General features: G+C 42.3%; 1 protein-coding gene and 1 pseudogene across 16 annotated transcripts in view; one reads left to right on the top strand and one right to left on the bottom strand.

The window, feature by feature from the left end:
- Positions 1 to 13,225, bottom strand: part of LOC101705037 (cytospin-B) — a 394,241-nt gene that overhangs the window by 304,126 nt on the left and 76,890 nt on the right. The window lies entirely within an intron of this gene.
- On the top strand, positions 12,356 to 13,208 carry LOC106008285 (uncharacterized; annotated as a pseudogene).

The following is a 13,225-nucleotide window of genomic DNA, read 5'->3' as shown; positions in this document are numbered from 1 at the left end:
CAAAGAAGCAACTGGCCTAAAATGTCAGCAGTGCCAAGGATAAGACATCTGCTGTGGAGGAAGAAGGAGAGTTCTGTAATGCTGGTTCTTTACACAGGCACAGAAGGCACCTAGTGAATTTCCCACTTAATATGAAAATGGTAATGCTACAAATCTGGTTAGGAAGCAGCCAAGGGAATCCAGACATTAGAAGGGGCCACAGGAAATGCTTCAAAGATGAATATTTCCTGTGGTTTTCAGATAAAAAAAAGTCATGCCAATAGCTGAGATTCTTTCTTGGTAAGTAAGAAAAAGATTTCCATACAGCGTAAGAAGAAAAACTACAAACCAAAACTCACTGGTTGCAACTGCAGGTATCACTAGAAGAAAAGGAGAACCAAAACATGATGAAACAAAAACTTAATGGGAAAGAACATTTGTACATCATGAACCATACCACTTCATAATCTGGAGTAAGACATGGAGGTGGGGGCCCATCACAAATATGAAACAGATCATAGAGAGAGGCTTTAATAGAGCAGTCATATTGAGACCAAGTGCTCAGAATCACTGGTCAGCGACATCCTTCTGTCTCCAAAGCTGAACCAAGAAGCCAGCATTCCACAGAGCTAGATAGCCACTAACCAGTAGGTATTTCCTTACCTATCATGTGGCTTCACATCAAAAATTAAGAGTAGATGAGCTAAGGCAGTGGAAAAAGGAGACAGAACAAAATCCCAAACAAGTCTTTTCTTTGGAAAAAGTATACAAGGGTCTCTTACACAGTAATGAAGTAAGAATAAAAATTATAGTGTAGAAAGGAACCAGAAACTTAAAGTACCCTGAGCCATATTTTTGAAGTTCTGGGCATGTGATATATATAGGCCACTGCCTCTGCCTGTTTCTCCTGAGAAACTGAGGACAGCTGAGAAGAACCATTGACAAGGGTGTGGGCAGGGTTTGAAGAAGCAACAGGGAAGCTGGAAAAACCCTAGGACCAGGATTTATCTCACCCCAGGTCTGCAGGGAATAGGAGAGGAAGCAGTTGGAGACCAGAGGGAGCTGGACCAACATAAAGAAGTTGTGCTTTCAACAGAGAAATAATCACATATGGAGAATTGAGGGAGGCTGCTGGGGAAAGAAAGGCCTTGATGGCGGTGATTCTTCTGTCCTTCCAGGTGCCAGCCAGAGCTGCTTACTGGCTCAGGGAAGGCATGGAACACAGATCTGTTGCCTTCCCTGGCACAGAGCTGGTGGAGAGGCAAATAGAGGAAGCCCACAGTACCCACCCAGATCCTTTGCCCTGGCTCACTTCCATACCACCTTCCAAAGTAAACTCAAGTTTCTCTCTCTTAGAAAACCTTCCCTTAGTACAAGGTTTCCTAAGGGCTCCTTGACTGTCTATATACTCAGCTATCTGAGAGGGCTGCCTCACGGCACCTGCCTATCTATGGCCAGCCTCCGTGAAGAGCCCACAACAGACTCTCAGCAACCAGCTTTGCCCCTGACTTCCTTGTTTCTGTCATCACAGCTTTTCTCTTCTTCTCCTCAAAACCTCAGGAACATCTTGAACTCTGCCTTCAGGCTCCCATTTCTCAAATTCATAGCTGCCCAGTCAGGCAGTTCAGATTTCTGCAGTGTTTCTGGTGGGAGCGCTGCCTTTGCCCCAGCACAGACCTGCCCCTAATCCTCCCTGGAGCTCATCCCTCCATGTACTCCTGACAGACTTCTGAAGATTCAGTTAGGATTGGTTACTCTCTGCCACAAACCCTTCATTTTGTCTTATATTTAACCTTACATTTACCAACATCAACTATGAGCCAGGAACACTGTTCAGTATTTTTCTTCTCTCATGCTCCTGACAACCCTGTAAGGCAGTTGTTGTCATCCACATTTTCTAAATCAGCAACAATGAACTAAAGAAGTTTACTAACTTCCCAGTATATTCCCAGGCAGCATCAGTCCAGGTTGTGTGCCTAATCCTCAGCCTGCTGCTCTTCCTTATCCAGTCTTAGTTCTTTCAGGTTACTAAAACAAAATATATTAGACTGGGTAATTTAGAATTTATTGCCTACAGTTTTAGAGGCTGAGAAGTCCAAGACTAAGATCAAGGCACAAGCAGATTCAGTGTCTTGTGAGGGATCACTCTCCACTTAAAAGATGGGAACTTCTTGCTGCACCTCAGATGTGGGAGGGGCAAGAGAGCTACCTCAAATCTCTAAGAGCACTAATCCTATTCATGAAGACGAAACCCTCATGATTAACTCTGGCAAAGCCTCACCTCTTAATAGCATCACATCAGGTTTTGGGTTCCAACAGATTTATGTGGGACACCAACATTCAGACTATAGCACCCACCATTTTTTTTTTTTGGTACCGGGGATCGAACTCGGGTCCTTGTGTTTGCACAGCAGGCAGCAAAACCGCTGAGCTAAATCCCCGGCCCAACACCCACCATATTAAACAACTGCTCAACCATGGGCTCAGCCAAGCCATACTGATCCCTTGCCCTGTATTATCATCAAACTAGGCTCTTCTCTACAATTCCATAGAGCCTCATGGTTCTCATCTTGGGGCATTCACCCATTGAAGACCTTCCCTCTAGGAATGTTCTATTCCTCCTTCAAGATTCTAAGAGTTTCTTACAAGGTATTTCTGATACTCTTATCTCTAAACCTCCAGAAAACTCTGTAGTTCTCTCCTGGGATTGCGATGTCCACGATCACTGCTTGCTCCATCTAAGCCACCCCAACCCCTCATCTGGATCCATGGCATCCCCTAATCAGCCTCTGCCTCTGCTTTTGTCCCTGCTCCCTACTACATTTAATGCCCAACTGACAACCAGAGGAGTCTTCTAAAAAAACAAATCATGAATGGTCCACTTAAAAATCATAATAACAGACATATAGGCTAATGAAACACACACACGTGGGCATAAGGAAAAACAATGGGGAAAGGACCTTCTCTTCAACAAATTGTGCTGGGAAAACAGAATATTCATGTACAAAAGCATGAAATTGGTCTCCTATCTTACACCACACACAAAATCAACTCAAGAAGGACTGATTGTACAAAAAACCTGAAACTGTAAAACTCTTAGAAGAAAACAAAGGGGGAAAGCTTCACATACTGGCCTTGGCCATGGTTTTATGGATATACTAAAAGCACCCCCCTCAAAAAAAACCAGTGGAACTATAACAAACTAAAAAGATTCTATAGCAAAGGAAAAAATTAGCAGTGAAAAAGAAAGCCACAGAATAGGAGAGAATATTTGAAAACCATATACCTGATAAGGAGTTAATTTCTAAAATATGTAAGAAACTTCTACTTAATAGCAAATCATTAACATTAAAAATAGGCAAAGGACCTGAACATTTCTTCAAAGACAATATACATATTTCACCAGATATGTGAAAAAGTGTTCAATGTCACTAATCATCAGGAAAATATAAATCAAAACCACAATGAGATGTCACCTCATATGTGTTAGGATAGAGTGTTGGCAAGGATGTGGAGAAAGTATAACTCTTGTTTTTGTTTTTGTTGTTTTGGTACCAGGGATTGAACTCGGGTCCTTAGCCTGCGAGGCAGGCGGTGGAACCACTGAGCTAAATCCCCGGCCCGCAAAAGTATAACCCTTGCACAGTGTGGGAACATAAAATGGTGCAACCACTATGGAAAACAGTACGGCAGCTCCTTAAAATACTAAACATAAAACAAAATTATAAATAGAACTCCCGCTTGGCACAGTGGCACATGCTTTATGATCCCACCTATTCAGGAGGCCAAGGCAGGAGGATCACAAGTTCAAAGCTAGTCTGGGCAACATAACAAGACCTTGTCTCAAAATACAAAATAAAAAGGGCTGTGGGTATAGCTCAGTAATAGACCACCCCTGAGTTTAACTGCAAGTACCTAAAAAAGTACACACACACACACACACACACACACACAAAGGGACCACAAGGAAACTTTTGAAAGTGATAGATACACTCATTACTTTGACAATCATTATGGCAAAGGGTAGATGTTCAAATTCACCAAATTATATACATTAACTAGGTATAGTTTTTTGTTTGTTTTTGGTTTTTTTGGGTACTGGGGATCAAACTTGGGTCCTTGTGCTTGTGCAGCAGGCATAACTAGGTATAGTTTTAAAATAAACCAGTGGTATCTTCATAAAACTGTAAAACTTCATTTTATTTATGATGATCTAATTAAGTTTTTTAAATTATTTTTTAAGCTTCCAGGGGCATTGAGGGGTTTTTGTTGGTTTGTTTTGTTTTGTTTTGGTACTGGGGATCGAACTCTGGTCCTTGCGCTTGTGCAGCAGGCAGCGAAACCACCGAGCTAAATCCCCAGCCTGACACTGAGGGTTTTTACTCAGTGCCAGAGTACAGGCTTATCATGTGCAAGAACCTGGGTTCAATCCCTAGCACCAAAAAAAAAAACCAAACAAAAAGCTCCACAATCACATCACATCATTCCATTCATAAAAATAAAAATGAAAAGCCAAGCTTTTTGTCACGAGCCCTAAAGTCCACGATGTGCCACCTCAGCAAGTTGGCACCAACTGCTCCAACTCATTACACATATTTCAGTCACACAAGCAGCTTTCAGCTCCTTGAACGTGCTCAGCTAGTTTCCAATGAAGAGCTTTGCCTGTGCTGTTCTCTCTACCCAAGTGTTCCTCTGGCTCCTCACACAGTAGCTCTCTCCTCAGTCCTATCTCTCCTCAAGAGCACTTTCTCTGTGAGACTTTCTCTTCCCACTTTCTTGAGTAGATTTTCCATCTCACCCAAGAGCCCCCAGTTTATATCTTCAGGCCGTTTTATCACCAAACCAAGACTATTGCCATCACTGATTATCCATCATTATTTATCTGTCTTTGATTTTTCTCTCCATCACCATGGAAGGTTGGTTCTACAGTTTGGATCTGAAATGTCCCTAAAAGGCCTATGTCAAAGGCTTGGTCCCTGCCTGTGGTGCTCCTGGGAGGTGGTAGGACCTTTATGAGATGGGGCCCACTGAGAAAAAGGTCATTGGGGAGTGTGCCCTGAAGGGCATAGTGGGACCTTGGCCCCTTCTCTCTTTGCTTTCCAGCCACCATAAGGTGAGAAGATTCCTCCTTTAAGCCCTCCTGGCATGATAAACTGTGCTGCCACAGAACCAAAAGCAACAGGACTAAGTGACAATGGATGGAGACCACTGAAACTAAGAGCCAAAACAAACCTTTTCTATCATTAAGTTGATCATCTTGGTATTTTGTTACTGCAACTGAAAGCTAATTAATACAGTTGGTGACAGCAGGGCCTGGCCTCCCCTGTTCATCATAGTATTCCTGGCACACTGTAGATGCTCAACATATGTTAGTTAATGAATATTAGATCCTGCCTTTCACAGCAGACATGCATATAAGTGTCTCCCTGCTCCTGCCCCACCAAATCAGGGAGCTCCTAAAAGGCAGGCAGGTCCCTTCACAGAATGCTGCCAATATGAGGAACTCACCAAGAAGGTGTTAAATTAATGGGTAAATACAAAACAGAATTGAAAGCACTGGCAGTCCTTTTCTTATGTGACTTAATGTCACTAAATAATTGGAAAGTAAGATCCAGACATCTTTCAGGTTCATAACTCCATTCATTGATAAAGATATAGAGCCTTCCTGATTATTACTCAGACAACAAATATGTTGACATTTAATTATTTACATTATAAATTTAATCTCATTAATTTATAGTCATGCTTAAAAAACAGTTCCTAAAATTACTCAATACCAAGTCTCTAAAATTAACCTGCAGTTTCATCTAACTTCCTGAATTTATTTCTGAAGGATAACTTTCTAAATTTTTCATATCTATCCAGTTTTAGAGTCATGGTAAATAATACTTCATACTTTCATGGTTTAAGATTTAACCAGATAGATTTAATCAGATAGATCTTACTAGAAATATAATAAATTTATGTTAGTAAAGGCTTTGTAAAGTGTAAGCTGATGGTAACCACACATTTAGAGAACCAAGAATTTAAAGCATGGGCTCTGAGTACTTTCTTTTTTATCCAGCCTTTTCTGTTTCATTGTTCCTGAAACAGATGGGACAAGTGGCAAAGCCTATGAGGTCAGTGGCACTGCTTCTGAGGCAATAGCCAGTTCTGTCTCATTCTGTTCTATTTCCTCTTAGGAACAATGCAAGAACTGCAGGGCATGCTGCCCCCCCCCACCACCACCAAAAGCCCTGTGTCCTCTACCACCAGGCTTCTGTGCACTTGAACTACTGAAACCCAAGAGGGCAACAAACCCTGGCCCTCAGCACTGGGAAGCACAGATGCAAGAGAGGACTCCCAGTGATAAGAGCCCCACCCATGAGTGGAGAGGCCTGTCCCCTAACCACATCCATTGCCCTCCTCTTTGATCACTGGCCTCCTGACTACAGGAAGATAGCAGCAAGGAAGTAGCCACACAGCTCTGCAAAATCAGGAGAAGCAGCCCCCATATGCCACATGCTAGCTATATCATAAATGAGGCCCTGCAAGAGAAACCACGTCTCACAAGGGTCATTCCACAGGTCCCCTTACCAAAAAGTGCTTTAATTTAAGAAAAGGAGGAATGATGGAATCACCCTGCCCCCAAACCCGCTTCCAATTCAGTTTTTCCACCATCACGGAGGGAAATAAGCCCTCCAGCAATTGAGCTCAGGAGACCGGACTTTCTCTAATGACTCACTTTCCCTCCAATACTTTAATCACAACTAATCTCTCTTCCTTCTGAAAGATACATGCTCATCTCTACGAGCTCTTCTCCACTCATCCACATCCTAAGTCAGAGGTGGGGTATCCTCAGGATGCCAAGGAAGGGCTCACTTGACAAATGTGCAAGCTATCTCACCTGATTTCTGACTGTGTTTGTGTGTTGATAGAGACAACCAATTTAATAACAAAAGTAAATGTTGAGCTTGGCACAATCTAGAACATTAGCATACAGGAGGAAAAAATAAGGCTCGACTCTGGCTCATCTTGCTTCCTGCTCTAAGGTGGCAGTCTTCTCTTTTAACATGATACCATCAGAGTCATATGATCTCTGATAAATTCACAAAGGGACTCCCATTGAGTAGAAATGGGTTTTATACAATGACATTACTATATTCTGTAAAAGCACCTAAGTCATGCAAGCCTGAAGAGTTCAGAGTAGAGGGTCTCAACTGGACCCAACCATCTGTGACCTAGGTGTGTGAGGAAGCCAGTGGCAAGGGTCCAGCACTCTGTCTGCATGTCTGAGGAACTGAAGAGCCTCCCAGAAGAACTCTCACCCTAGGGAAAAACAGGCAGGTAGGACTAGGGCCATCAAGAAAACACTAAAATAGCTATTTCCTCAAGAAATTCTGAAGTCTCCTACTATATTCACTGTGCCTTCTGGGGCTTACTGAAGATTTGCCACTCTGACCCCTCAAAGTTACAAAATAACATAGAAGTGCCAGGGATTTAGCTCAGTGGTTCTGCGGCCTGCCTCACAAGTGCAAGGACCCGAGTTTGATCCCTGATACCTAAATAAATAAATAAAAATAAAAACAACATAGCAGTGACAGTGCCCAGAGTGGTAGAGGCAGCAGCCAGTCAGGGGCAGGTTTCCATCTGTGGCTCCAAAGCTGTGGAGAGGTATCTGCAGGATTGTGGGTAGTAGGCACAATGGCAGCAACCATGCCAGAAAATGTCCTGGTCAGGAACGGGAGGGAGAACCTGCATGGTGGCTGAGTCTGTTAATTAAATTCACTCCTTGGGACCACCAGGGAGAAATGAGGGGAAGATAGAACTCAGCTGGAGCTTCTGTAGGTGCACAGGATGCATAAACAAAATCTGGATTGCCTCTTCCTGGGATCTAACTCACATCTGCACTGTCACCGTGGGTACCCAGAGTCATGGGGGACACCTTCCCCACCCCCATTTAACAGGGAAGGTCCATACCCTCACACACATTGTGGGAATCTGCTATTGCTCTGAGCACTGAGAGAGTTCTGGATTTCTTTATTGTTAAAGGATTAAGTTAAATCACTGAATGCAGCTGATTTCTTTTTTGTTCTCACATTCCTGAAATTTTCTTTTCTAACCCACGGGCTTCAGCTATCTTCCTGTAGTGCCAACTGGCTAATGAAAGCAACTGCTGTACTTTGCAGGGTTAATTTATTCAGTGCCTGCAATATGCCCTATCTCTCCTCAGCATCAAATGCTTTTGGTATTGTGTTTTAAATATACACAAGAACCACAAAGATGAAGGATAATTTTGCAGGCTGCTCCTGGGATTACCTTGTTATGACACATTCACTGCACAGTCCTCAGGAGTAATTCTACAAGGAACAGCAAGTACTGCAACCACTATGTGATCTGCACCCTTGGTGAGGTACAGAAATAGTTATGTAACACCACCATGGCTGCTGCCCCTTAAGGATGGGCTCTTTATGACACAGACATGTCTTACTGTCGATGAAGAAAGAGTTGTCCCCTGCCCTTCAAAGATCAGGACATGAGCTATGCCACATAATCACCCCCTACTCCTCTTTGTTCTGGCATAAGGAAGATTGAGTGCTGCACACATGGCCCCTGCTCCCCTCTGCCTACTCCTACCAGCCACCTTGCACATAGGCAGACCCTCAGGCATAGCAAATGCCAAGCAGCTGCTAGGGTGCAATGATTTATCATCCAGCCTGCAAGCCTCCTCAAGGCCACTGCAAGCCCAAAACAACAGGCTTCCCAGGCCTGAGTCCTCCTGCCTACCTAACTCCTGCTGTCCTGTAGTCTCAATTCCTGGTCCCCTTCTCTGGGGAACAGCCCTGTTTTGACAACCACAGTGAGTGTCCACTGCACCCTGTATACAAATTCACCAGCATTCTTTATACAATAGGAATGTTCTATTCACTCATTTGTTCCCTACCCACCAACCTAGATGACCTGAGAGGAAGGACTCTATTTCATTTCTCTTTGGTTCTATGGGAGTGGGGTGGGGTGGTGTCTGATTCACATTAAATGTGAAAGGTGAATCCTGGACTTAAATGTAAGATCTAAGACTAGAAAACATCCAGCAGAGAACAGGACAAAATCTTTATGAGTTTGACTTAGGCAAAGGTTTCTTTGATACACTATAAAAACATGACCTACACAATAAATTTTAAAACTCATGAATTACAGTTCATCAAAATGTAAAACTTTTGGTCTTTAAAGACATTGTCCAAAAAAATGAAGATAAGCCAGAGACTGGAAGAGAATTTTCTGCATAAACCCAAAACTGTGAGGGAACTTGATTCATGAATTTATAAAGAACTAACCAAACCCAATAAAACACAAGTAAACTGGGCAGGGTGGCACAGGCCTATAATCCCAGCACTCAGAGGCTGAGGCAGAAGGACTGCTGCAAGTTGAAGGCCAGCCTGAACTACAGTGTGAAACCATTTCTCAAAAAACCTAAATAAATAAATAAATAAATAAAATAATCATAAGAGTAAGAAATGCACAATTCAATAAAAAATGGTTGAAGATTTAAACAAATGTTTCACCAAAGAAGATATGTGAATGGCAAATATGCACATGAAAAGATGCTTAACATCTTTAGTCATGGAGAAAATGCAAACAAACCACAAAGAAATATTACCATATATATTAATATAAATTTTTTTTTAAAAAATGAAGTGCTAGCAAGGATATGGAATAGCTAGAACTCTTAATACATTGCTGATAGAAATGGAAAATAGTGTGGCCATTTTGCAAAGCAGTGTAGCACTTTCTTAAAAATTTGAACATGTTCTTATACAACCCGGTAATACCACTTCTCATTATCCAAAAGAAATGAAAATTTGCATTCACACAAATGTCTGTAATGCTACCACTCATGGTACCTTGACTCATAACAGCAAAACCCAGAAACAACCCAACTACCTTCAATGATGAGTGGATAAACAAACTGCAAACTACTATTGAGCAATGAAAAGACTGGGGAATATATATGTATATATATGTCCTTTTTGTTTTGTTTGGGTTTTTGGTTTTTTGAGACAGAGTCTTACTAGGCAGTTCAGGCTGGCCTTGAACTCATTATGTAGCCCATGCTGGACTCAAACTCATGGTGATCCTCCTGCCTCAGCCTCCTGAGTGCTGGGATTACAGGGGTGCAGCACCAGAACTAGCTAAAATGGCTGGGGTTATATCTCTGTGGTACAGCTTTTGCTTACTTAACATATGTGATGACTTGGTTCAATTGTGAGCAGAGAGAGAGACAGAGAGAAAGGAAGAAGATGAAGATGGAGAAGACAAAGAAGAAGATGAAGGAGGAGGAGGAAGAGAAAGAGGAGGAGGAAAAAGAAAAGAAGGGGAAGAGGAAGAAAGGAAAGGAAAGAAAAGAAAGAAAAAAGAACCAATTGATAAAGGAGAAAATATTTGCAAACTATGCATCCCAAAAAGGATTAATATCCAGACTATATGAGAAACCCAAGCAACTAACTCAATAGCAAAAAGAAAAAAATCTGATTAAACAATGGGCAAAAATCCTGGATAGACATTTCTCAAGAGAAGACATGCAAATGGGTAACATATATATGAAAAACAGGCATCACTAATCATGAGGGAAATGTAAATCAAAACCTGTATGAGATAATACCTCACTCACATTAGAATATCTATTATGAAAAAGACAAAAGATTGGCATAGGAAAGGACTTTATGAACAAATCCTTAGTAGCACGGGAGCTAGCACAAAGAATCAACAACTGGGATCTCATCTTATTAAAAAGCTTGTGCACTACAAGAGAAACCACCAACGGAGCTAAGAGACAGCCTACAATGTGGGAAAACATTTTTAGCAGCTGTTCCTCAGACAAAGGACTACTATCTAGAATATATAAAGAACTCAAAAAAATCAGACCTCCCAAATTTAAAGACCCAATCCAAAAATGGGCATCTGAAATGAACAGACATTTCTCAGACAAAGAAGTAGAAATAGCAAATAAACATATGAAAAAATAATCAACATCACTGGTCATTCAAGAGATGCAAATGAAAACAATGCTGAGCTTTCACCTCATCCCAGAAAGAATGGCTGTTATCATAAAATTAACCAATAACAAATGCTGGTGGGGTTGTGAGGAGAAAGGAACACTTCTCCATTGTTGCTGGGAGTGCAAACTGCTGCAACCACTGTGGAAATCAATATGGAGATACCTCAAACAACTAGGACCGGAAGTCCCATTTGACCCAGCTATTCCTCTACTGGGTATCTTCCCAAAAGACTTAAAAGAATCACACCATGTTGATATATGCACACCCATGTTTATAGCGGCACAGTTTGTAATAGCTAAAACTTGGAAACAGCCCAAATGCCCATCAACTGGAGACTGGATAAAGATGTGGTGTTTTTTTTTTTTAAATAAAATGGAGTACTACTCAGCCATAAAGAATGAGAAACTAGGGGACTGGGATTTAGCTCAGTGGTTCTGCCACCTGCCTCAAAAGCACAAGGTCCTGAGTTCAATCCCCGATACCAAAAAAAAAAAAGTGACTGTTCCATTAAAAAAAAAGAATGAGAAACTAGAGACATTTATAGCTAAGTGGATGCACAGTGAGGCCATACTCTTAAGTGAAATAAATAGGTAAATAGCAAATAAATGCGTAAATACCAAATAGTTTCTCTGGTGTGAAAAACTAAAAGTGTAAATAAGAATCAAAATGTATAATTGATATTGTGAAATAGGAAGAAAACATCTAAAGGAGTAGGGGAAGTGGAAGGGATAGGGGAAAGGAAAGAAGGGAAAAGAAAAAATATGAGAAAAGGAAAAACAGGAAAACAAAGTCTTTGTAAATAGGGAAGGATGGAGGGGATAAAGGGAGGGCACGGGAATGGGGAAAAAGTAAGAACCAAGATGCATCATGCAAAGGTACAAGAGCCCAATGATGAATGTAATTGTATTGTATACCTAAAATGTACCAATAAACTTAATGGGAAAAAAAGACAAATGATAATAAGTGCAGACAAGGATATAAGAAAAGAAAACTTTTACATACTATTGGTGGGAATGTAAATTAGTATAGCCATTATGGAAAACAGTATGGAGATTTCTCAAAAAAAGTGAAAAACAGAACTACCATATGATCCAGAAATCCCACTATGAAATGAAATCATTATATCAAAGAGATATAGCAGGGTGACTACTCATGCTGCATTGTATAGTTCAAAATAGCCAGAAGAGAGGATTCTGAATGATCTTACCACAAAGAAAAGTCTTTGAGGTGATAACTATGCTTATTACCTTGAGTTGCTCATTACACAATGTACACATGGGCTGAAGCATCACTGTACTACACAATTATGTAAAATTATTAAGTGTCATAAACAGGGCTATATGTCCATCCAGTACTGGGATCTGGGGAGTTTCACCAACACTGTGCTGTACCAAGGACATGCCTACCCTGTGTGGGACCTGGACATCAGCCCGTACAGCCTGTATTTGCCAGTGGGTCCCATGACCACACCGCCAGGCTGTGGTCCTTCAATCGGACGTACCCACTGAGGATATATACAGGACACCTGAGAGATGTGGACTGTGTCAGATTCCACCCTAACTCTACTTAGCCACAGGCTCAACCAACAAGACTGTCCAGCTGTGGAACGCCCAGCAGGGGAACTCAGTGAGGCTCTTCACAGGCCACCATGGCCCTGTGCTCTCTCTGGCTTTCTGTCCCAATGGGAAGCATTTGGCATCTGCTGGTGAGGACCAGTGGTTAAAACTGTGGGACCTGGCCTCCGGAACCCCTTTTAAAGAGCTCAGAGGCCACACAGACAGCATCACCAGCCTCACCTTCAGCCCTGACAGTGGCCTAGTGGCCTCTGCCTCCATGGACAACTCAGTGTACGTCTGGGACCTCCGGAACACATGCGGTAGTGCGCCCGCAGATGGCTCCTCCAGTGAGCTCGTAGGTGTCTACACTGGGCAGATGAGCAGTGTACTGAGCGTGCAGTTCATGGCCTGCAACCTGCTTCTTGTGACTGGGATCACACAGGAGAATCAGGAACATTGATTCTTACCTTGGCTGGAATGGACTGGGCTGTGGTGAGAGGCCTCTGGCTGCAGCATGGACATGGACATGGTGAGCAAGTTACTGACAGACTGTGAAAGAGCCCTCCCCCGATGCAGCCTCGTTGTCATGGAACTCAGTCAGGGCCAGGGCATGGATCAATGATTCCTGGACTCAAGATGAGCACTAGGGTGCTC

Source organism: Heterocephalus glaber, unplaced genomic scaffold, assembly GCF_053883595.1.
Source record: "Heterocephalus glaber isolate CG9 unplaced genomic scaffold, H.glaber_assembly_v1.0 deba00001565, whole genome shotgun sequence".
Classification (NCBI taxonomy): Eukaryota; Metazoa; Chordata; class Mammalia; order Rodentia; family Bathyergidae; genus Heterocephalus; species Heterocephalus glaber.
Note: the sequence above shows the minus strand (reverse complement) of the source record. Positions and strands in the feature narration are given on the sequence as shown.